The 10,300-nt window shown below is 45.9% G+C and overlaps 1 long non-coding RNA gene across 1 annotated transcript; it reads left to right on the top strand.

Annotated features, from left to right (window-relative positions):
- The first annotated feature begins 2,463 nt into the window (after positions 1 to 2,463).
- Positions 2,464 to 7,138, top strand: LOC130265567 (uncharacterized). Its single transcript, XR_008842626.1, has 3 exons — positions 2,464 to 2,610; positions 3,532 to 3,569; positions 7,060 to 7,138. It is a non-coding gene; the product is annotated as an uncharacterized LOC130265567 (long non-coding RNA).
- Positions 7,139 to 10,300: the final 3,162 nt, after the last annotated feature.

Raw genomic sequence — 10,300 nt, 5'->3', positions numbered from 1 at the left:
TAATTTGGGGAAATGAATGAATGAGTTTCTAGTTCCATGGATAGAAACTACTAGTGAGATTTCTGAGTGAGCTCGTGTTAGAAAAGTGATTCCCCAAGCACCCAGCACTGAAATAAAATAATGCCTCCTTTCTCACACTCACTGGGCAGTGGTGATCGGGCCTCTGCTGTGTAACTTTCATTGTAGTCACTGCTATTGAAAGCTGAAAATTAAACCTTTTCCAGCCGTTCCCTCTGGTTTATCTTTTAGGGTCCCAAAGCTCTGTGCTGCAGGTGGCCTGGGTGTGTGCAGAGCAATGCAGCCCCACAAACCCCTCGGTTTTCCCACACGTGGTCATAACCTGTCCCCAGATGTGCCCAGCTGTGGCAGCACAAAGAGCCGCAGCGCAGTGGGCGCCGTGCCCTGCCCAGCCGGGGCTCTGTGCACGGAGCAGCAGCAGCGCCAGCACCTTTCAACCCGCTCCTGCCTTGGCTTCACCTGGCAGACAGAAGCCTCTGGGAATCAGCACCGCCAGTCACGTTCCCTGCTTGGAGCAGCTCCTGCTGGTGGGCAGATCCTGCCAGTTCTAATTCCAGAGAGGATGAGTTGGCTTGGCACAGCCTGTTTTTTGTAGTGGGCTGGGGACCATAGGGGTAGCTTCTGTGCAAAGCTGTTAGAAGCTTCCACCCTGTGTAAGAGAGCCAATCTCGGATGTCTCTGATGATGGGCATGCTGCTGGCCTGATTAGAGAGGTTGGCAATGCCTCTGTGATGACATATTTAAGAAGAAAATCAAAACAGCACATGCCCAGTTATTTTCGGAAAGTGGTGAAGGGCTGCTGCCAGGGGCTGTTCCTGCTGTGCTGGCAGCAATGTGCAGCAGCCAGCGCCATCTGGGTGCAGCCCAGGCCAGCCTCGCCTGCCTGGCCGCCCCTGGCCAGCTGTGCTGAGGGAGGAAGGCAGGGCCAGTGGCCGAGGCTCGCCCTTCCCGGAGCCCCCATGAGGAGAGGTGTCCAATAGTGCCAGCGCCGCAGTGGCCACCACCACCTGCACAGTGGCGGCAGCGCCATGGCAAGGGATTCCTCCACACGGAACCTAAATGAGATAAATTTCTGGGCACTGTGGGATCTTGCAAGAATCTTTGAATTAGTGGAACTTGTTGACGACGGTACCTACAAGCAGCACTTTCCTTCTAGTCAGAGAAGAGGAGGAAGTGAGGACAACAACATGGCAACACCAAGGTTAGTGGAAAAGGGAGGGATAAGGTGCTTCGAGAGTTGGAGCCGAGATTCCTCTGCAAGTCGTGGCAAGGATCATGGCAAAAGAAAATATCCCCCTCTAATCCATGAAGTCGATGAGGGATGCAGAAATCCACTTGCAGCCAAGGAGAAAAGTACTTGTGCTAGAGCAGGTGGATATTAGAGACAGCTATGATCTAGTGGGAGACCTGAAAAGAGAGAGAGGGCTGCTGCTTTCAGATATGGAGAGAGATCCCTTCCTTCCAAACTAGGTCAGCCTCTTCTAAAAAGGCTGCACCCTATGGATGATGCCACAACGGTTTTGGGATGACTGCCCATGGGAGTGACCCCATAGCACAGCAGAAGAAAGACTACTCTCCCTGAGCAAATGAAAAAGATCTCAAGATCTCACTGACCAAGACGCCCATACCCTGTCTTCCTGTGCTGTTGGTGGAAAGGAGGGAGGGGCTAGGGGAAAAGAAGGTGTCTTAAAGGCCTATTTTTATTTCTCATTCTTCTCCTCTCACTCTGTTAATAATAGGTTTGTTTTATCCCTTAAATTATAACCTATTTTCCCCTAGAATATTTTCTTCCAGTCCTTATCTCAACTCATGAGCCCTTCCTTAGGTTTTTTCCCTCCTCCCCTCTCTGCTCAACTCTAGCAAAAGAAGGTAAGGAAACGACTTCCATGGCTACCAGGAGTTTGGGAAGTGTCAAACATTGACAGAAGAACAAAGGCAGAGGCAGAGATGTACGTACATACAGGGGAGCCCTGGGCATGTCCAATAAATGTGCAAATATGTGGAGACATTTGTTAGGAATTATTTCAGCTCTTATGCCAAAAGTGTCTTCCCTTTTGGTTCTGTCCAATGCTTTGGGCCATTTTCTTGGTGTGGTTTCCTTTGCTTTGGTCCCATCTGAGTGCTCAGTCCAGGTACAGGCTGTAGGTGCTTGGGGCACTCTTGAAGTTACTCTCGGATCCCTTGAATGACAGGGTTTGGCCCACCCAGGGAATTTGTGCTGTTTTGGGGCAGGAAATCTTCCCATGCTATTTTGTGTTTGCTGGAGGGAAGGTTGGGCTGCTTTGCATAAAGTCACAGACCAATGCAGAACGTTTGCTTTGTGATGTCAGGGCAGGGTTGCCACGTTGCTGTGCTGACATCAGAAGCTGCCTTGGTGCACAAAGGGCCTCAGTGCCAGAGCAGCTCTTGGGCATTCTCAGTGCAGGAGCATCCCAGGGTTTGTCAGTGGGCAACTGCGCGAAAACAAGAGCCTTGTTTTCTTTTGCATTCCAAACTTGCAAAACAATGCAACAATGATTGAGAATATCGTTGCTGCAGTTTTCACTGTCTATGGTATTAATTATTCCGGATATTATCTGACTAACTTGGCATGTAAGTAGAGATTTTCCTTGGGTGTAACCTAACCTGGCTTTTGTTTGTCTTCCTGCTCTTTCTTAGTGACTGGCTTGATTTGGAAACAGAAAGAGCATTAGGATGCCACTGGTTTGGTAAAGCTCCTGTCAACAGGTTCCACCAAAATGGGGTGTCTGTAGCCAGGGGGCTGAGGGCAGCATTTGCAAGGGAAGCTGCAGGGGTTGCATTCCCTCCACGGGAGAGTCTGTGGCAGCAGAGTCTGACATTTCCTCAGTTTGCTGGACCAAGCAAGACAACTGAAAATGCAGACTGGGAGACCTTCTCAGAAGGCCTTCTAAAATTTCTGCAGTTCTTGCAAGAATTCAGAGAAGGCTTCTTTTTTCTAAACTTTGTCATGAAAGAATTTGACTGTCTAATTTGACCTTTTACTAAGTGCTAAAATAGTGATTCCCTTTACAATGAAGTGCAAACTGCAATGCAGTGAGTGTTTGCTCCTGAACCCTGGAGGTGCTGCTGTGCAGTTTCACTGCCAATTGAACTTCCACAGCTCAGAGGAATGTTGGAGAAGCTTTTCTGGGCAACTCTTTTCAGCAAGTTAATGAGAATTAGTTCATGCAACTAGTTAAAAAAAACAGTACCTGAATGTAAGGATAAAAAAAGCTGCTTTATGTGTAGGGCAGAAAAGAAAAATTGAGCGTTAAAGACCTATTTGCATTATAGTGATCAAGTTTGTATTAATTTGCTGGCAAAACAGGCCAAAGCATAGTCACAGCCAAAAACATCATCCTGTTCTCTTGCTGCCAGTGTGAAAGAGCTGTGTCTCCTGGACGCCTGGTGTGAAAGAGAAAATGCTCTCTGTTTGGGTTGACTTGTTCTGTGGGATTCATCAGCCCAGGCAATAGTCTCAAAGAATCTGTTGATTTTCTTTGCCCACTACAGGTCACCTGAGCCGTGTACTCAGAGGTGCCAAATCTGAGGTGAGTGAGAAAGGAACATTTGATGTTCCTGGTGTTGAAGAAAGGAGGAGGAAGCAGTGAGCTTGGCCTGTAGCAGTAGAGTGTGGATGGCCAGCTGGGCAGGCTAAAAGAAAATCCATTTCCATGCTTGCAGCAGCAATAGCAAAGGCATCCCTGGCTATTTCCTAATTTTCCATTTCAAAGCTCAGTTTTCAGAGAGAATGTTGCTTGCTGATAGTAGCCAGGGTGGAATACTGAACTCATAGCCATATGCAGTTATGTTGAATCAGCCCATTTTAATTTTGTTGGAGTGTCTTAGAATCCCATTGCTATCGCAGTTTATGATTTCACCTTAGTAGAGCAGGTTGTAGAGTTGCCTAAAAAATAAGGTTATAAATGATAGGTAATGGCCTGTCCCCTCATGCTTCTCTCGGTCCACACAACTCTGAACCAACAGCAGACTCTCCTCTGGCTTGCACTGCTCCTGGAGAAGAGGCCAAAGATGAGACCAAAGACTAACAAAATGACCACAAGCCTCTTGCTGTGGTCACAGCACAGCCTGAATATGCCAAGCCAGGAAGTGCCAGTTCTGGCTGGTGCTGTCTTTAGTGCAAGACAGAGCTGCAAGTTCCTGAGCAGCCAGCACTTGCTACTGGTGGCTGAGGATGCTGAGTGCTGAGTCCTGCCAGGACCAAGCGATTCCCCGTGCCAGTGAGATCTGGAAAATGATCTTGGATCTGTCATGATTTGGCCCCAGCTTGCTGAGATTCTGATAGGGGCCAGCCTGAAGTGTGAAGGCTCCCCAGCCCCAGAGGAGGGAGCATGTCAGAGGCATTGAGCTCAACCTTGTTGGATACGTAGGGGACACTGTGGTCTGGAGAGAACTGTCCCACTCCACAGACCGGCCAAGGAGCTACAGGCACAAAAAATGGTTAATCTGATCACACGGGCTCTTTGGAGTGGTTTGTCCCCACGAACTTTTTGGGCGTGCTTGCCTGGTCATATTTCAGAGACACATTGTGGGGTTGCAGCTTGAAGACAGAGATTTGGTGCTTTTATTGCCAGGTTGTTTTTTTACCTCTTCATGAAAGAGTGATCAGCAGCAGAGTGTCCGCCTGTGTTTTGATAAGCTGCAAAGAGATGATTGTGTTGTGCATGAATCCATGTGGGCCTATTCATGTCCCACATGGCAAAAGACAAAAACTGCACAGTTCTGGATCTACTTCTGAGGCATAACCCAGAGGTTACATGTGTCTGTTGGTGCTTTGTATTGTGTGGTCTTCCTGGATAATTCCATTTGAAAATACTATTTGGAAATTACATTCCCCCTGGAGAGGGGGAAAAACTGAAAGACTTGTGTTGCTGAGAACAGCAAAGACACATTGAAATTCCAGATGCTGTATTTTAAATCAAATGTGCAACTTTCTGCTTGGGGAGATGCCTGGGAAAAAAGGAGCCAGGGGTGCCAACCAACAGCAGCTGAACATGAGGCAGTGTGTGCCCAGGGGGCCAAGAAGGCCAAGGGCATCCTGGCCTGTGTCAGCAATAGTGGGGCAGCAGGAGCAGGGCAGTGAGCTGTGCCCTGTGCTGGCACCGCTGCGGCCGCTGCTCGAGTGCTGTGTCCAGTTCTGGCCCCTCTGGAGCAGAAAGACACTGAGGGGCTGGAGCGTGTCCAGAGAAGGGCAAGGGAGCTGGGGAGGGTGGGAGCACAAGCCCAAGGAGGAGGTGCTGAGGGAGCTTTAACCTGGGGAAAGGGAGGCTCATGAGGGACATTCCAGGCACACTTCCAGAAATGCCTACCTGACAGTGCTCCCCACAAGGGCTGTTCCTGTGCCAAGCATCCCCTCACTGCATCCAGATGCTTTAGGCACTGGAGTAGGTGACTGATCATTTGGTGTGTTGTGTTGTTGGGCTGCTAGGAGGAGAAGACTTGTTTATTTTCTTCCTCTGGCAAGCAAACGTGCTTTTGCTCAACATTTTCCTGCACGACAAGACGCAGTTTGGGCAGGGATGTTGGTGCAGAAGGAGCTGTTCTGATGACAGGCCTGCCAGCAGGACCTTGCACATCACTTCCATTTTAACAGCACCCTTACCTTTTGGCAGCCTCAGGGATCAGCAATTGTCAAATAATGCAATCAGGATTGTATTTGGGAATTGAGCAGGAAATCAACACCCTTGAATTGCAGCTGGTCCTCAGAGATCAGAGGAGCTGGGAAGGGCTGGGCTTCATTTCTGGTTACACTTTAGCACTGTCAATGTGAGTGTGACCAAGAGAAGAGCTTGCCTGAGCACAGATGCACAAAGAGTGCAGTTCCCAGTTCTGTGCTCTGGGTCTGATCTCTTTCCATAAGGACCTACGTGCTCCAGATTCCCCAAGAGTGTGGTTTATTGAGGCAACAGGTGAGCAAGTTCAGGATTGCTGCTGACTGGGGCACTGGCTGCTGAGTGTTGATGTGTGTCATAACAGAAAGCATTGTAACAGAAATTGCTTAAGTGAGATCTATCTGTCTATCTATCTGTCTGTCTGTCTGTCTATCTAATTATGTAACATTTATAAATTGATTCTTCTTGGCTCTGGTCAGAGGCAGGTGGAGGTGCAAAGCTCACCTACAGGCGTCCCTTCAGGAGAAGAGACATGTTCTATCAATTTATCCCAAGCAGGCAGAGATATTCCCCTCCAGAAATGGTTGTTTTCTCCCCTCAGAGTTCATTTCTTCCTCCAGCCTCTTCTGACTTGAACTCCCCAGTTTATTCTTTAAATTTTTCCCAGTCCTAGTGATGTGGAACAATTCCATGCTTTAGGTGATGTTTGGTGACTCTGGTCATACATGCATTACATGGCACATGATTTTCTTCCCTGGTGTCCCTAGGGGTGTGTAAGTTCATTTGCTGATGGGGCCTTATGAGGATCTCTGTTACTGCTGGTCTGAATTCTCAGTTGACAACGGAGGAAGAATAAATACCTGGGTCTTCCTCCATATACTGAGGTGGCTGTAGAGGCTCTCTGACCTCCATCACAGGATCTTTACATGCATCCTTATCTCCTGAATGAGCAGGATTTCTAACAAGAGTGTAGATTTCAGAAATGCAGGAATGGTGGTGTAGGCCTGAAGAGAACATGAACTCCAGAAGTGTCTCTCACAGGAAGTGAGTCCACACTGGAAGCCACCTGCAGAGCCAGGATGGAGCTGTGGGACAGGGCAGGGGGTCAGTCACAATGAAAAGACAAAGGGGACACAGCAGAAGTGGAGGGAGGCCCTCAGCAGAGCCTTGAGAAATGCCACCCCTTCCCTGCCAGCTGCCTGAGAGGCTGTTGGAGCTTCAGTCCCAGATGGACCCTGATTGTACTGCCAGTGTCACTTTGGAATCTGTGCCTCCCCATGGGCAGAGAATGACCCAGGAGAGCAGCAGCACAGTGCTTTGGGAACGTGTGAGCCCATCACTCTTAGAGACTTGGCCCACAAATGCTGTCTGGGAAGGTGAAGCCCATCTTCTCTTGCTCTCTGTGCAGGCCCTTCTGGAGAGAGACCATAAACAGATTGCTTTATCAGATGTGGCATGTCAGACTCAGGGAGAGCTGTTCCCAGCCCGAGAGCAGGAAGAGCAGCTGAGGCAGCGAGAGGAGGAGCAGCAGGAGAATGGCCAGGTAAGCCTGGCTCACCGGGTGACAGAGTGAGGGGCAGGAACAGGGGCATAAAACAGAGCTCTTGGGAGCCCAGTAGTTGTTTCTTAGCAATTTATGGGAAGAATTCTATAGGTAAGAAGGACCGAAAGAAAAGAAATATAACCCCCTGCATCAGGGGAGAAGGTTTTTCTGGGCAACTTCCTTTCCTTAGTGCTGAACTTTCCCCCTCAAATTTTTCTATCTTAAAAAACCACAGTGAAATAAAATGCAAGTTTGTAATACACAAACAGCTTGTTCTAAATGTAGAAGTTATGACAAAATTCACTTTCCTCCCTTCACTGAGCACTTCTTCTGGATGCCAAGCAAAGACTAATGGAACACAAGAAATTGGCAATTATGGACTTAACCCTCTACTGAGTAATTCGAGGTCACACACTTGGTGGCCATAAAACATTTGGCTTTGTGTCTGCTGCTTTAACCTCGGGAACACCATAAAAAGGAAAAGAAAGGGCAGGAAGTCATAATCTGTGATCAGAAACTCTAATGCTATTTTTTAAAGCATATTTTAAATTCAATAGTCATCTTAAGTTTTCTCTCGGATTCGTAAATTGTGTCCTAGTATAGGACTATTTGAAGGTCCAACAAAGCTGTATATATTAACTATTTAGGAGAATGGACTGTTTTCAACTAAAGCTCTAGTAGCAGATAGTTCCATAACTGTTGTTAATCTAGAGCAGCATAGAGCAAATGAAGTGTTTTCATACCTTGTCAGTTTCCCTTCCTACATCTTTAATTCCTAGCAACACGGGAAACTATTTTAGTTTCTGCATTCACCAAAACTGTTGTTAATGTAATTTTCAGGTACCTTTTCAAAGTCGCTTTCCTTTGATGTTCATGGAAAGTGACAGAACCTAAACTGTGTGTTTCACCTGCAGCAAACTTTGCTGATAGAAAATTTCCTTTGTGCCACCACCATCTTCACACTGGCTTCTTTCAAACCTTGGAAGTGGATGCCATGCAGCAAGTGCTTTGTTTTTACAGTGCATATATGCCATATCCTTGGCCTTTCTCTTTTCAGATCAGGGCAAGGTTGTTGTTGTGTTTTTGGTTTTTGTTTTTTTTTTGGTAGCATTCTCTCCTAGCACTGTGCATTAGAGATTTATTTGCAATGAAAATTCAGTCATGCTTTATTCATGGATGCTAGGTCCAGCAATCAATGCAAGTCCACTCAATGGGCTCAAAGAAACCCAGTTCACCCCAACTGGGGTGTCTGAAAGAGAATTACTATTAATGCTGAGTTTGTTTTTTGCCTTTAGGTCAGACACCAGGCTGTGGCATCAGGTGCTGCAGCAGCCACGCTGCTCCCCAGCCTGCAGCTGGAGATCCTTTCAGAGGAAGCAATGAGGGGCAGGCCAGAGGCTGCAACATTCCAGGTCAGAGTCTAAAACCAATCCTGTTTAGTTGCTGGTTTTTTTAAATTTTGTTTTTTTATCTGAGGTACAACAGGCAGATAGACTGCTCTGAGCTTGTGGAGAGCAAAAACTTCAAAACTATTACAGTCAACAGCTGAAAGACAATTTCCATGTGTATTCTTGCACATGGTATTTCAGAGATGATAGCAACTTTTAATTTTGCAGTTACAGAGTTAAGTAACAGATGGGAATACTAACGTGGAGAAAGTATATATTCCTGAAAATTAATATCCCTCTGTCATAATTTTCTTCCCAATAATATGTATAACACTAATTTAAAAAAAAAGAGCAAACAGAACCAAAACAAATAAGAGCCCCACAAACAAAACCAACCAAACAAAAAAGACAAGATTTTCATGCTCCTTCTTGATCAGTATCAGATTTTTTTCAACACTCAGTTCTAGAATTAACTGTGGGTTTTTGAGCATTCTTCATTAAAAGAAACTTCTATTTAGAATCTTTAAATATAGAAGCTATTTTGCTTATGTAGGTTTAAAGGCTTGCACCTTTCAAAATACTCATTTTGTTACGACAAAAGAGTGAATGGAAAAAAAGACAAATTGGTACTAAGACAGACATTTTTTTCCCAACGAGAGAACAAAAGGCAGAGTGAGTGCATATTTCATTGTGCCTCTCTGTCTGAATTAGAGACAGAGCAGGTAATCAAGTAAAGTGCAAGGAACTTAGACAAGGTAAGTATTGCATGCAGTGTGTACATTTCTGTAGTAAATCCTCCCAATTTATTGTAGATTTTCTGTTCTAATGCAGTATATAATTGCAGAATCAGGGTCACAAAATCAAACATTCAAAAAAGGCAGATTCTAATCTGGAAATTTCTCACAGTTTTCCTCTTGCATGCATACATGCATTTCAATATGATAAAGATATAAATTATGTGCATTACTGTGTTGTCACACAAAATATGGAAAGACGTCATGCCTTGAGATTCCCATTAATCTTAATTAGCACAGATGAACTTTTCTGTCCAGTGATGATCCATTTTAAAGCTGCACAAAAGGTCCCACAGGTGGTATCTTTTCACAGGAGGCATTGTGGCAACCACCAGCATCTTTTAAATCTTGCTTTTCTAATTTGGTAGATGCTGCTTTTGGTTTGGGTTTTTTTTGTCCCATCTCAACTCCCATTCTTTATGACCTTGTAATGCTTGCAGAAGCACCTGCAATCTGTTCCCTCTTTCTTTCTGGAAGAGAGTGAGAAACACAGAATGTTGCATTTCATATTTGCACAAAGTGCTTGTGGTATAACTAACATAGTCCAGTGCGTGCTGGGAAGACCCTGGTGGGGCAGAATTGTAAAGTTCTTGTTCACCTGGCAGCTTCAGGTACACTTGGCAACTGAGGACATACAGAAACAGCACCAATGGCCACAATGTGGCACTGTGAACTTCTTTTCCCCTTCCCTTTTCCACTTTTTCCCTTTCCTCATCTCTCTTTCCCCCTTTTCCTTCTCTCTCTCCCCTGCCTTCATCTCTAATTCCTATTTGATTCCTTTCCAAGCACATTATTGAGGTTTTACTATAAAATTGGCATTTTATAGCCAGAGATCACCTAATGGATTTTAATTTTACTCTATGCCAAACTATATTAAGGGCAATCATGCAACCTGGAGTGAGGTAATCAGCTGGGAATCACTTT

The sequence above is a fragment of the Oenanthe melanoleuca genome, chromosome Z (genome assembly GCF_029582105.1).
Source record: "Oenanthe melanoleuca isolate GR-GAL-2019-014 chromosome Z, OMel1.0, whole genome shotgun sequence".
Lineage (NCBI taxonomy): Eukaryota > Metazoa > Chordata > Aves > Passeriformes > Muscicapidae > Oenanthe > Oenanthe melanoleuca.
The sequence above is the reverse complement of the archived record's forward strand: the minus strand, read 5'-3'. Positions and strand labels throughout refer to the sequence as shown.